We start from the raw sequence: 13,628 nt of genomic DNA on the forward strand, positions 1-13,628 counted from the left end.
TGTTGCTTTTACTTCACTTCTTTCCCATCGTGGAGTATCTCATCCCTCTGGTGTCTGTCACTGCCTCCCAGCAAATAATTCCTGTGAGGAGGTATTTTCTTCTCAGTAGTAGTTTAAACTTCTTCCCAAGTTTTCATTTGTATTCAATTATGTTTCCAAAGGTTAAAACAAAACAGAGTGCTTTGGCAGAAGTTGATTGTGGCAGGATGCCTTAATTTCCTTCCTCTTACTGGATTTTTCTAGGAATCAGAGTCCAAACTTTTGGTCATGCTCAGTAGTTACTATGTATTTTCCTGTACCTACTGAGATCAAGCAGCTTCCAACCTGCTAGTTTTTTTCATTTGCCTGTGCATGATCACCAGTTTCACCTTGCGTGTATTAAGGTTATGCCTGCCTAGCAATCCAGTGAATTTTAGTTAGTTTTAAACAATTTTAATTAGTTTTAAACCAGGTGGAGTAAATGCTAAATGACTAAGGTTATTTCAGTTAAAATTCAAACCTGGTTCTGCACCCAGTTTTGGGTGGGAGGTGAGAGAGAAGAGAATTTCTCTCTGTGAGAGAAGCTTGGTGGGAGTAGGCAGCCAGTCACAAGCGGTGTTCCCCAGGGCTCTGTGCTGGGGCCAGTTCTGTTTAATATCTTTATCAATGATCTGGATGAAGGGATCGAGTGCACCCTCAGTAAGTTTGCAGATGACACCAAGTTGTGCGGGAATGTTGATCTGCTTGAGGGTAGGAAGGCTCTACAGAGGGACCTGGACAGGCTGGATCGATGGGCCAAGGTCAATTGTATGAGGTTCAACAAGGCCAAGTGCCAGGTCCTGCACCTGGGTCACAACAACCCCATGCAATGCTACAGGCTTGGGGAAGAGTGGCTGGAAAGCTGCCCAGCAGAGAAGGACCTGGGGGTGTTGGTCAACAGCTGGCTGAATATGAGCCAGCAGTGTGCCCAGGAGGCCAAGAAAGCTAACAGAATCCTGGCTTGTATCAGGAATATTGTGGCCAGCAGGAGTAGGGAAGTGATCATGCCCCTGTACTCGGCACTGGTGAGGCTGCACCTCGAATACTGTGTTCAGTTTTGGGCCCCCCACTACAAGAGAGACATTGAGGTGCTGGAGCGTGTCCAGAGAAGGGCAACGAAGCTGGTGAAGGGTCTGGAGAACAAGTCTTATGAGGAGCAGCTGAGGGAACTGGGGTTGTTTAGCCTGGAGAAAAGGAGGCTGAGGGGAGACCTTATCACTCTCTACAACTACCTGAAAGGAGGTTGTAGTGAGGTGGGTGTTGGTCTCTTCTCCCAAGTAACTAGTGATAGGACAAGAGGAAATGGCCTCAAGTTGCACCAGGGGAGGTTTAGACTGGATATTAGGAAACTTTACTTCACTGAAGGGGTTATCAAGCATTGGAACAGGCTGCCCAGGGAAGTGGTTGAGTCGCCATCCCTGGAGGTATTTAAAAGACGTTTGGATGAGGTGCTTAGGGACATGGTGTTGTGGTGGTCTTGGTAGCGTTAGGTTTACGGTTGGACTTGATGATCTTAAAGGTCTTTTCCAACCTATATGATTCTGTTATTCTGTGATTCTGAGGAATGGGGATGGGGAAAGAGGAGAAGCAGCTGTCTTTTGAGATGTTTGGGCTCAGACTTGGCATACTAATCTGTGCTTTTGGCATTCCAAACTGGAGGGCTATTCAAGCAACATCCAGGTTTTAGAGTAAGGGATTCTCAAATCTTTGTAGAAGATCTTGTGTTCTCCTGTAACCGTCAGTTTCTGATGTCTGTCATTCTGTCCTCTTTTCTCTCTCTATTCTCTTTTTCTGCCCAAGGATTTGTCTGTTTTTCCTGTTGCCCACTCTTTTTCTTCTTTCTGGCAGAGACTGTATACAACACATAAAATGGGCTGAAGTTGTCATGTGTGACTCAGCTTTTGTGCATACGTTGCTTAACAGGATGTAGTCTGAGAGAGGGATACTTTGGCTTTAGGAAGTTTCCACATCAGGTGAGATGGAATCCTTCACCAGAGGATGAATCCTTCCATTACACTCTCTCGCTGTCAACAAAAGCATGTGGATGGTAAAAGGAAACACAAGGGAAGATTCTGTTATGCTCTACCACTTCTTACATTATTTGGTTTTAGGGGGTCTCTAACATCCTTTATGGATTATGAGAGTCATCAAACTACCTTAACTTCTTTTCTCAAAAAGAAACTGCTATACCACTTCTTGCAATTCTGACTGCATCTGTCTGAAGTGACTGGCAGGATCCTTTCCAGCTTATACTATCCTTACATGTGGTCATGGTGATGTATGCTGCTTATGCCAGTAGGCTGATGAGGTCAAGTGTTAAACGGTGATACTGTCTATGAACAGTTTTCAGGGGAGTGGGAGGGGAAGCATCTGCTAAATGAGATAAACTTCACTTCTTTTAGAACCCATCAGTCCTGAATGGGGATGGAAGAATAAAAACAGCCCACTTCTGTGAACTTGTTTTATTTACTGCTTGGAATAATGCAGAGGCATTAAGTCTGCATAGTAATGGCATTTAGACTGGATCAGTACCACAGAGCCTCTAAGAATCCTGTTTCTGTTGAAGGCATGAGGGGTATCTTGGTCACCTATGAGGTACTGAACAATACACCCATGGGCTTTGACAGAGATGTTTACAGTAGTGTCACATTTGTTACCTAATTCTCTTTTTACTGAACTCTAAAGAGTAATTGAGAATGGAAATCTTAAACAGTTTGCAGAATCATTGTGTTGTGTTACTTTGAGACGTGTTAAATACATTGCATCTATGTCTTTCCCCCTTAATGCTTTTTTTCCCCCTTGCCAGGGTTGGGTTTCTTCTTACACATTCCCTTTGTATCAAACTCTGTGTGTTCAGTAGAGTTTATTTTTCTTTCCCCTGCCTGAGGTTTCCTGTATATACTAAAACTGAAAAATGAAACTGAGACACCATGTATGGGGAGAGTTATGGTAAGGGTTGAATTTTAAAATGGATTTCCTTTTGTAGTGTTTAAGCAGTTTGGAGATTTCAACAGCACTTCCTTTATGGTGTTACTTAATTTTCAACTATTTACCATCCTTGAAAGGAATTATGAGGTAGTTCTTTCTTTACAATGAAATTTGTTCTATTAATTATTTTGTGAAACAAAGAATTGTGTTTATATCTGATCTACCAGTGGCTCACAGTGTGAACATAGGCAAATAGTTTAGACCCTTGTAGTTGTGTTACATCTGGAAAATAAGAAAGGTGACAATGTTTTATGTAAAGCATCCTAGTACTGAAGTGCAAGGCAAACTGAAAATATGAAGATTACTATGCATAGTTACAGAGTTGTGCAAATAGGTCAAGATTGCCTAGAATAGTGGAAGTAATCTGATGGCACTGAGGCTGTTTGTCACTGACAGAAGCATGCTCTGTATTCTGCAGCAAAGCTGGATTGTGGAGTTTTGGTTTTTTTAATAAATTTGATACCAAATAACACTATCAGTGATCTAAAAAATTAAGGCCATGGTCTGGCTTCTCCTGTTATTTGGGTGGGGTTTTTTACGTTTTCTTTTTGTCTGTGTGCCAGTCAGAGGGATGTAATTGCACCATGACCTTGTTTGCTTTAACAAAATGAAACTCAATTTAGTTATTTTTTGATGAATTGGCAGACAAATATCATGATATTTAGTTTGGATCTAGGCGTGGGTGGACTGTTTTTTGCATGTACTAGTGGTCAAAGTCCTCACTGTGTACCAATTAAGGAAAAAAAAACCTGTTTGAAAGATAGGCTACTGGTAGGTGAGCAGATGTGGCAAATGCTTAAGGGCAGGAGGGGGTAGAGAGATATCCATTTATAGATACTGGAATGCCTGGTCAGAAGTGGTCCTTTCAGATGTTTTTAATTCCTGCTTAGTATTTTTAATTGGATTTAGTTTGCTAATGGGAGTATAAATTTAACAAATCCAATAACTAATAGTATTTATAGTAATTTGTATTTGTTAGGGTATATCTTCAAAGGAGCTCAAAGCGTGCATAAAGAGAGGAGACACCATGGTTGGTTTTAAATTTCTAGTTGGTTTCGCTGGGTCTCAGCAATTTGTCTTACACCTGAAAATGTATGCACAAAAACCTCTTAGAGTGACTAGTTCAGCTGGAGACATGTCTTATTCAGTGTAGTTTGCACGTTAGAAAAAAACTTGGCTGTAATACACTGTATTTCACTTGTGTTCTAGACTTAGCTCCAGCTTATCTAATTAAAAGTAATTGTATTCAATGAAATAAAAAGTGTTGAAGAGTCTGCAGTATCTTTAACAGGCCTTTTTTGGGGGCTAGATGGGTTTTTCATTACCTCACGGTCATAGTTTGTTTTTGTCATCTCTTCGTTAGCCACATATTAAGTAGTGTGGAATACTTAATCTTTTTCTGTTTTGCCTTGGGAAGTGATTCTTGAGGTCCATGAAAGTCTACTCCTTTGCAGCAGCTTGTTCCAAACCCTAGCGGAGAGGTCTGAAATTCTTAGTTTGGCAGAGCTGAGGTGAAGCTGCAAATAAGTATGTATAATATGCTGGAAACTTCTGTAGAAAACTGAAGTGGTTTGTGAGTGACATTGACCTAGGAAAAAGCCCATCTTGTTCTGTTATTTAGAGGACAGAGTATCCTAAATGTGGAACAGATCACCTTAGGTAGATTTGAATTTTCCATCCAGAAGTGGGTGGGAAAATACCACCTTTAGGCAAGATGGAAACAGTATGATTTCTGACTTGGAGTGGGGTCTCATAGGAAGAACTGATGTGTCTTGGTTCGCATTACTGAGTAGGTACATCCACAGAACTTTCTTTAGAGTATTGGGAACTCATCCGAGATTGAAATGTAGACGAATGCCCTAGACTTCAGGGCTCAGAGGCAAAGCTTGTGTTAGAATTTGACTTATGTACTGAGAGACTTCAGTGTTTTAAGTTTTTTCTAGTTTTGTCATTAGATGGACTTTTAAGAATAGTTGAATAATTGTTCTGTGGGAATTTTGTAATGTAACTTTCTATAAACAACTTACCAGTTTAAAAATACTGTCATGCTATAAATGTTTCATCTTTATTTTATAATGCCTTCTCATAAAGGAACTGATAATGGCACAATCTATAGCAGCACATTTTGAAATCCAGAAAAGAACACTGTATCTTCTTATCTGATCTTCTGTATATCATAGACCAGTTACATTTTGGCTTTCCTTCTCAAGTTCAGTAACATGGGTTTATCTAAAGCCTATTTCGCAACAGTGCATCTACTCTTGATGTTTTAAAATAAAGAAATACAGAATCTACTGCTTTCTTGACTGTTTGTTGCAGTAGTTTGATATTCTTGTTTCTGAGAGAGAGAAAAAATGTTGTATTTCAAATAGGTATTTATTCTACAGCTATTGTATCCCCTATTTAAAGCATTATTTGCCTTTCCATTATGTTTTTTTCTTGAATCCATGTCAGGTAGTCTGCTGGAGCTTTTTGATCTGTTGGGGCACAATTCTCATGTTCTTGCTTTCTGCAATTTCCTTATACTTTTTCAGGATATAGTATCAAGAATAATGAAAAAACTTTTGTGTCATTCTTTTTTCAGAACTTGGGGAAATATGCAGTTTGAATATAGGGAGCTCTTTGTAAGTGTATCTTAATTGGGAGTATTTTCTTTCTCTTCAAAAGTAAAGCGTACAATTGAATTGCATAATCATACTCAAAACAGAGTTCTGTAAGTACTGGAAACATGATGATAATTTGACTCTTCTCCAGTGTGGGGGGGAAGCACCAGTGTCTCTTTTTTTTTTTAAGAGAGAACACAGAATATTTGATATGTTACATTGTGAAGATATGGTTGTCTTAACTAAACTTTTCTTTTTCCCTTCCATTTTCATTAGTTTTGCAGAATCTTCACTAATGGTACATTTTATGACGAACCTTTGTTTACTTTCAGAGCCCTGGGGTTTTTGGCTTCCATTTTTTTCTGACAATCTGTGTTTATAGAGATAACGTGATCTTGGCAAAGCATGTAGTGCTGTATCTTTGCAAAAGCTGGCTGGTATTTCAGATAGGGTACAAGTGGAGAGCTCTCAGGCCATTGATGATTAAGGAAGCATTAAGTAAACTATCAAGCAAGTACATTTTCCTGAATTATAAAGATAAAACGTCAACATTGCTATCGTAAATTATTCAACAATATGAAGCATTAAAATAGGGTTTTAAAAAAAATGTATTCCTTTTTTAAAAATACTTCAACCCTTCTATCAAAGGATAACAGAAACTGCAATATTTATATATATGGTAATTGAACTCTAAATCATAATTTGATAGGCTCATTAATGCATTTATATAGTTTTGTTTTTTAGAGTATTAATATTTAATTAAACTTTCATTTACAGAAATCACTTGATGTCAAGTATTTCTGTGGCACTGTCTCACAAGGTTATTGCTTGGATGTCTCAGAGGGTCTTTTTTGTGTTTTGTGTATTGCATTATGTGACCAGGCCCTGATTCTGTAAGGATTTATAAATGTGATTTAGTTTGTGCATAATGCCCATTTGTAGCCTTGTTGAATAGGATCTAAGTTGGGGGCAAGGAGGGAGGTGTTGTGGTTTTGGGGGTTTTGTTGTTTGTTTACTTTGGTTTTTTTAAGGCAGGATTTTTATTAGCTGGTTTAGAGCTTCAGGCTCTAATCTTGCCTAGGTTTTTAGCTGCTCCTGCAATACCAAAGAAAACTTAAATAAAAATGCAAGACATCTTATATAGATTGCATTGTATGGAATTACATTTTCTACAAACAAAGGTAACTCAAAGTTAAGCACTTCTAAATAATTTAGTGTTCCAGGTTTCTGTAACTGATGTGTCATTGTAAAGAGCTAGCTTTGTTTCCTCTACAAAACTTCAAGCACGTTTCCAAAGGTGGTGGTGGGGAACAATACCAAAATCCCCTAGAAACCCCTGCACCTTGAGGAGGGAATTCATATGTGAAATTTGCATCAGGTCTGGCCTATTGATATACAATTTCTAAACTGAAGCTGAAAAGGTAGGGTAGGCTGAAGATGAAGAGCGTCTTTCTGGAGAGTCCAAAGGAGACAGTGGCATCTATTGCTCTTGGCTGTTCGGTGGAGGTTGCTGATTCACTCTGACTTAAAAGTTATCCTGTTTACATGCTGGCAGTTATTTCTTCTAAGGGCTAATTTGTTGAAGCTCATGTTTTCAGATTCTCTTCAGGTAGTGTAAAAGCTGGGATAGAAGTAAGGGGATAACTTCATTCATCCAGATGTTTTCACATTTTTGGTGACTGTCTCAGACTTACTAGTCTTTCCCTCCCCCACATTTTTCACTGAAAAATGCTACAGGAAACAAGGTCATGCATGTTTTATCATGCAGCATATTATGCAGTTTTCTTGTCCAAGACCACTTTACCCTTTGCTTTTGTCCAGTGGTGAAAACTGGGAGAGGAAGGAAACCAAAGAACCCACAGAAGTGGGAGCAGCAGGGGGGACATCTTACAGTATTGTGAAGAATGTGGTGGATCTCTTTTTGTAGGCAGAAAAGGTGGCTGGGGTTGCAATTATATTCTCCATGGTACTTTACCCCATATGGTAAAATGTAAAAGTGCACTTTTAATCTCTAAAGGTAGAGATTTAGAAGTTTGACAGAGAAGAGTCTCAGTCATGACATTCTGGTTGTGGAAACTGAAGACACCTTTTCATCCAGAACAATATAGCAAAGAGGCATAGCAATACTGTTCTGTGCAATTATTTCTCACTATACATAAGGTGACTGCAAATTTCCTTAATCTATCTTTGAGGTTTGAGTAACAGTTTTTTTCTTAAGCTATTCTGATACTTGGCCAGTAATCAGGATCTTTCTATACTTCATTCAATTTTTCCCCCCATTTTTTTGATGCTACTAAATTCAAGCTGTGTTGGAAGACAATAAGCCACAAAATAAAAGTGGCTTAACCCACAGAGGAAAGAAGGTTCTTAAACATTGTTTTGACACTTTTTGTCTTTACTTTGGCTCTTCCTCCTTCTGTGTACCTCCTACTTGCCTACAGGAGACTAGCGGTGTCACTGCCCTTCCCCCCCCACCACATAATCTTCTGGTTCTGGTTCACAGGAAGAAAATTCTAGCTCTTCAGCCCTCGTGAGTTTCTGCACACAGTGTAAACACATATGACAGTTACTGCAGAGGCAGTAGTTTTACTAACCTCTGAGGAGGGAAGTTGCCAGACTGGGGAAGTGAGATAAGAGGGCAAGAAAAGGGATATGACAGAATTCAGAAGGAAAGTCCAAAAGGCTTTAACTTTTTAAAATCCAGGTCATGGGGAAAAGCTTCCTGAACGACCGCAAGCTGGGCAATTTATCCTAATAGCTACTGGCAACTGGAAAGAGTTATGACTGGTTTTCCTCACAGAAATGTTTGTTGTGAGAAACCCTTTATCTGCTGTGAATGAAGAGAACCTTGTATTTTCTACCAGGATGTAACTCCACGTGATGAAACTGTTGCGTTTTTATTTGCCTAGAAGATACCTTTCTTAAAGACTCAGAGCTCCAGAGCACTCCCGTAGTTGGAGACGATAAAGAGCTTTGTCGAAGGTCTGACGCCCTTCAGAAGTACCAAGCTACGGCAAGTGGTGGGTCTTGGCTGTTCTCTTTCTTCCACAGTTAAGCTGTTGAGAGCAGACGTTTACCTGAGAAATCCCTGCCTGCCACAGGAAAAAGGACAGGTCTTTGGAGGCTGAGAGAAGAGTAACAGTTTTGAAACCTTTTCCACTGTGATACTGCTGGTGTTGTCTGCTGTGCCACTGTTCAGCACTCTGACTGCAACATGAAATGTGTATGACTTCTGATAGCTTAGTGTAGCCTGCTTGGTTCTTGACAGCATCTGCTAAACTGGCATCTGTTTTGTAACTGTTGATGCTATTCTTTGGCAACACAGTACTGTAGCAACAACTGTTGGTTCGTGTTTTGACAAATCCCTCTTCAATTATGACTCTGGGAATTGCATTTGGAAAAGGATAGCTTGCTTTCTTCAAAAGTGTCTTCCAGCATCACCTCCCCACTATCTCAGTCTTGCAATTTGCCAAGCAATTTGACAGACTAGTTTGCTGTTGCTGTTGTACTTTTTGCTTTTGTTTGCACTTTCAATATTTATTTTAACCTGTGAGTGTAGCTGTAACTGTCATATGTATTCTCTAGAGGTGTTGAAGGGTTTTTTCCCCTAGATGGTGTTTTCAACAAAAATGCGTTTTAATAGAAAAATGCTGCTTTTGGTTTCAGTGGTGAGTCGGAATATTTTTTCCACTTTGAAATGTGATTTTTTTTTTTAACCTTTTTTTAATTGTCTCCTAATTTCTTGGTAATTCACTGGTAGTTGTTTTTACATGGAAGCCAATGCTTTGATTGTTCAATGTAGGACAGTGGTTCTCCATTTTTTTTGTAACCAAAAGCCACCAGGCAGAATGAGACTAGTAGCGAGCAATCCTCAGAAACACGTTTTACTTTGAGTTAATTTGTTCTGTGCACACAGCAGCATTGGCAATTCGTTTTTTATTTCTTTTGAAAGAAGTCAAAGAATCAGTTAAGGAAGAGCTATGCTCTACTAATTAACCCTTATTTCATAATCTGAGCTATTAAACAGAATTCAGTTTTCAGTGCAGTTCACGAAACAAAGTCTAGCATGATATTGGCGTATTTGTGAAAATATCACTTAGTCCTAATTCTGCTGTTGTCATCTTTTATTGCATCACTTCAGAAGAATTTGAGAGATATGTGTAAGGGAATAATGGGAAATTGGTGACATTTTTCACATACTACATGCAAAAGGTCTTTGACCTATTGTGGTTACTTTTCGTATGTCCTCTGTGCATATAAAGCTGTGCAGATAATCGTGGCTCTGAATGGACTAAGGATCCTCAGATGCTACTGTCTTGGGAGATAATCTTTGCCAAAACAATTGGGCAACCATGTGAATTGCTTGGAAATTTTCTGATGAAATAATCTTTTGCTGAAATTTATCAGCATGGTGAAATTGAAATGTTTTGCAGATACTGCCTGACTTTTGCCAAAGTTCTGATGGAACCTAAGTAGAGCTGTTGCCTGTGCACAGGTCTTTGGATTGCTTTTCTGGTAACTCACCTACTTGGCAGGTTACTGTGATGCTGAGGCTTCTAGGACGTATTGTTTGTTCTGCTTTTCCAACAGAACTCCCAGGTAGCTTTCTTCCTGGGATAAGCTCTAGAGCAGGGGCTTCATTCTGTTGTGAAGAATTTAGTAATCCCTTTTTTCTATTCCTAATCAGAATGAAAAGACTGAAATCCTCATACTAACTGCTTCTATCCACTGTGTGTCATGCAAGTGGATCAGGCCAGGATCATTAGTCTTTCCTTGTGCAAAAGTTCATGGACTCTTGCTGAATTGCTGATACAGGCAGTGGTTTGCCAAGTGAAAACTGTAAGCAAATGTTATCTTTGCTTCTCCACTTTTTTAGCATATGTTCCGTTATTGATATGTTAATCTGTTATCTTCCTTCTGTATCTGCTTGTTACCATGTGCATTCAAATTTTGATATATTAAAAATCCTTGTGTGATACTAATGTACAGCTGATGAAGCAGGAAAATTCCTTTGGAGTCACTTAAGTTTCTGCAGTTGTTCATTGTATGAGCAGTTGTTTTCTTGTGTCAGTGGCTTTACCTTGTGACAGAACAACTTTTAGATCCCACAATAGGCAGAGCATGTTAGAAAAAGACTGTAAAAACTGAAGACATACTCTTTCTCTACAAAACATCTTTAAATATGTTTTAAGACAATATTTTATATTTTTGCAAAAGCTGTTTTTAAAGTCAGAACAAATATTACCTGGGAAAAGACAACAGAGTTTTCTTAATGCAGAAGATGATGCATTTAAAGCACAGATTAACTTTGTGTAAAGTTGGCATCTGTTATCTACGCAATGGAAAAAGTTCTCAGATTTTCCAGATTGCGTAGTATTTTCAAAGGTATTGTTGAGTACTTCGATAAAGTTACTCAGAAAAATGTTTTCTGGTGAATACGTGGTGGAAAGATGTGAATCTGTTGCTGTTAATTTTTTGTGAAATACTAGCTGATGTAGTGTATTCTGACTGACCAGAATCTTCAGAAGACTTCAGAATCTCTTGTTGGTCCATTAAGGAGCAGTGGCATTTCTGCAAATGCTGATGTTTTAAAAATACAGTACTTCATTGTCTGTCAAAGTAGCGTATGCATTTGTAGTGTATGTTCCCTGAATTTAGTATACTTTCGTGTTTAAAAAAAACCCACCAAAACAAACCTGCATACACAAAGCAAATCAGACCAGATATGCAACAAATACTGCATGTTATATGCAGAATATGAATACTGTTGTTGTCTCTTTAAGATTTTAAAGTTTTCACAGCATAACAGGCCATGTTGGATACATGTTATGAGAAAGTTTAGTTGTGCTCCATTTGTCTGTATGTTCAAACTGAACTGTGAAGACTATAATTAAATATTAAATATACATATTAAGTGTAAACCAAACAAACTAACCAAAACAATTAGAAGTGGGAAACTGACTGACTTTTCTTCTTAGTCTAATGTTGGTTTTAGAGGTAAAAAATTTATTTTGGTCATCTTGTAACAGGACACATAATACTCTTTGAAACTTACTGATGTTCTCCCATTACTACTGACTAATATAAGACCTTTTAGCACTTTTCTAGTCTCTTACCTACAATCTCAACCACTTACCTACCATTACTTGGGAAGGCTTTTGTGATTGATGTTTACAATGTTCATTCAAATTCCTTGAAAGAAGGATGTAAAGGCTTTAGTAAAGCCTTTGACACTGTCTCCCACAGCATTCTCCTAGGAAAGCTGGTGGCTCATGGCTTAGGTGGGTGTACTCTTTGCTGGGTAAAAAACTGGCTGGATGGCCAAGCCCAGAAAGTTGTGGTGAACGGAGTTAAATCCAGCTGGCGGCTGGTCACAAGCGGTGTTCCCCAGGGCTCAGTATTGAGGCCAGTCTTGTTTAATATCTTTATCAATGATCTGGATGAGGGGATTGAGTGTGCCCTCAGTAAGTTTGCAGATGACACCAAACTGGGCAGGAATGTTGATCTGCTTGAGGGTAGGAAGGCTCTGCAGAGGGATCTGGACAGGCTGGATCCATGGGCCCAGGCCAATTGTATGAGGTTCAACAAGGCCAAGTGTTGGGTCCTGCACTTGGGTCACAACAAGCCCATGCAACGCTACAGGCTTGGGGAAGAGTGGCTGGAAAGCTGCCCAGCAGAGAAGGACCTGGGGGTGTTGGTCAACAGCTGGCTGAATATGAGCCAGCAGTGTGCCCAGGAGGCCAAGAAAGCCAACAGAACCCTGGCTTGTATCAGGAATAGTGTGGCCAGCAGGAGTAGGGAAGTGATCGTCCCCCTGTACTCGGCACTGGTGAGGCCACACCTCGAATACTGTGTTCAGTTTTGGGCCCCTCACTACAAGAAGGACATTGAGGTGCTGGAGCATGTCCAGAGAAGGGCAACGAAGCTGGTGACGGGTCTAGAGCACAAGTCTGATGAGGGGTGGCTGAGGGAACTGGGGTTGTTTAGCCTGGAGAAAAGGAGGCTGAGGGGAGACCTTATTGCTCTCTTACAACTACCTGAAAGGAGGTTGTAGTGAGGTGGGTGTTGGTCTCTTCTCCCAAGTAACTAGTGATAGGACGAGAGGAATGGCCTCAAGTTGTGTCAGGAGAGGTTTAGATTGGATATTAGGAAAAATTTCTTCACTGAAACCGTTGTCAAGCATTGGACCAGGCTGCCCAGTGAAGCGGTGGAGTCACCATCCCTGGAGGATTTCAAAAAACCATGTAGATGTGGCACTTTGGGACGTGGTTTAGTAGGCATGGAGGTGTTGGGTTGATGGGGTGATCTTAGAGTTCTCTTGCAACCTTAATGATTCTATAATTCTATGATTCTCTGGGTGTATAAGCAGATGGAAAGTCTGCACATTTTTGTCATCTTCAGTTTACATAAGATGTCCTAGTCTTCTGGCAATAAACATATTGAGTTGTTGGGAGACAACCTATGTCTTCAAGGCCTTACTTGTCAATAGAAAATACTATTTTGATCTTTCTCTTCTCTTGCTAGTAAATTGAGTATTCAAGGTACTCAGTGACACAGGCACAATAAAAACTAATTGTATTTATAGGAATTCTGGAGGCTTGCTGAGAAGTGACTGTTCCAGGTTGTAGAGCCTTCTCTGCATAACAAATTCTGTATTGTGTTCTTTGCAGCTAATGGCAACTTGGAGGTGGTGGACTCATTTATTCTGACTGAATTCCATTAGACACTAAGTTCATTTTGGAATTGGGCATTTAAATCCTTGCAGCTGCTAGAAATGTAAGCTGGTGTAGACTTGAACAAATGGGAGGGAAAGAGGAAATGGGGGAGCTAGGTCGCTGGCAAGATGGTGCACTGTCAGGCTGGTACAGCCAGGAATGTAGGTAACATTCTTTGCAACTCCACTGCTAAAAGAACAAGTTGGGTCAGATGAGACTTACTCAGCCTGAAAGTATGTAAACTGAATAGTTTTATAAGGTCTTGATGCAGATCCTATAAATAGGTATGGCTGTAAACGTGTGC

The 13,628-nt window shown here is 39.7% G+C and overlaps 1 protein-coding gene across 7 annotated transcripts in view; it reads left to right on the forward strand.

Annotated features, from left to right (window-relative positions):
* Positions 1-13,628, forward strand: part of JAK2 (Janus kinase 2) — a 94,358-nt gene that overhangs the window by 25,495 nt on the left and 55,235 nt on the right. Inside the window, exon 1 of one of the 7 annotated variants that reach the window (XM_072858723.1) lies at positions 8,186-8,629. The exons of 5 other annotated variants lie outside the window; for them this stretch is intronic. The gene's annotated coding sequence lies outside the window, so the exon portion shown is untranslated. Of the gene's footprint in view, positions 1-8,185; positions 8,630-13,628 lie in introns of those variants that run through there. One more of the 7 variants, XM_072858727.1, reaches the window with a different exon arrangement.

The sequence above is a fragment of the Ciconia boyciana genome, chromosome 4 (assembly GCF_034638445.1).
Source record: "Ciconia boyciana chromosome 4, ASM3463844v1, whole genome shotgun sequence".
In the NCBI taxonomy this organism is placed as follows: Eukaryota; Metazoa; Chordata; class Aves; order Ciconiiformes; family Ciconiidae; genus Ciconia; species Ciconia boyciana.